The sequence below is a fragment of the Elaeis guineensis genome, chromosome 1 (genome assembly GCF_000442705.2).
Source record: "Elaeis guineensis isolate ETL-2024a chromosome 1, EG11, whole genome shotgun sequence".
In the NCBI taxonomy this organism is placed as follows: Eukaryota; Viridiplantae; Streptophyta; class Magnoliopsida; order Arecales; family Arecaceae; genus Elaeis; species Elaeis guineensis.
In genome coordinates this window covers 179,547,130-179,548,250 of record NC_025993.2, presented here as the reverse complement: position 1 = coordinate 179,548,250, position 1,121 = coordinate 179,547,130, and the positions used below count along the sequence as shown (strand labels likewise).

The 1,121-nt window shown below is 59.5% G+C and overlaps 1 pseudogene; it reads right to left on the bottom strand.

Moving 5' to 3' along the window:
* Positions 1–6: 6 nt before the first annotated feature.
* LOC140854861 (ethylene-responsive transcription factor RAP2-3-like) lies at positions 7–721 on the bottom strand (annotated as a pseudogene).
* Positions 722–1,121: the final 400 nt, after the last annotated feature.

The following is a 1,121-nucleotide window of genomic DNA, read 5'->3' as shown; positions in this document are numbered from 1 at the left end:
TTGAGCTTAGAAGAGAATGTCCTCAAAATTCCAGAACAGCTCCTCATTGGAAGCAGGACCGCCCTTCTGACCGCCAACAGTTGCACCGGGCTGCGGCGGAGCCGCCACCGCCGTCGCCGCCGCGCTCCCCTCCATGGACGGCACCTCAAAGAGATCCGCACACGACCCGTAGACCATGGCCTCCTCCCTCAGCCTCCCGGCTTCCCCACCGGTGGCGGAATAAGACCCGCTGTCGCCGCCACAGTAAGGGCGATAGCGGTGCTGGCGTGCGGCCTTGGCCGGCGCGGCGAGGGATCCTCGTTGGGGAAGTTGACCTTGGCCTTGCTGCCCCGGATCCGGCGAGCCTCCCGGTCGTAGGCCCGAGCGGCCTCCTCGGGGGTGCTGAAAGTTCCCAGCCACACCCGGACACCCTTCGCCGGGTCACGGATCTCAGCTGCCCACTTCCCCCACGGCCTCCGGCGGATGCCGCGGTAAAGGTTCTTCCTTTCGTTCTTCTTCGGCTCTGAATCACCACAACAACCCATCATCCCCGCTCAACTCCTCTGGGGAACTGCAGCGAAGCACGAAAATACGAAGAAGCAAAAAGGAGAAAAATGGATAAAGGCGTCACCTTTTGGGGTTGGATCGCTGCGGGGACCGAGCCAGAGATCAGCGGAGGCGACGACATGGTGGGGTTGGCTCGAGGAGGGACGAGGTCGGAGATGATGGCGCCTCCGCACATGGCTCCTCTGTTCTTCGCTGTTCCTGGGTCTCCCTCTGCTTCAATGGAGAAGAGAAGAGAAGAGAGGGAGAGGGACAAAGGATATCGGAGTTGGCTCAGACGGGAGAAGGATGCGAGGGGGAATTATGGCTTATATAGTGATGCTGTCTTTCTCTATCAGTGACTTTATGGCCATTGATAAAAGGGAAAAGAATAGGTAGGAGGGGAAGGGGAAGGGGGAGGGTTCTGGGTCCGTGTTGTATGTTTGCATGGCGTGTCGCATGGACCAGAGCAATGATGGCCGCGTGGATGCATGCAGTCTCTCTCCCGAAGGGGGCCCGCATGGCCGCCGCACATCTACCCTTGATTACCTGCGCTACACCTGAGACCGAAAGGGGGAGGTCAAATTTAAATGGCTTTT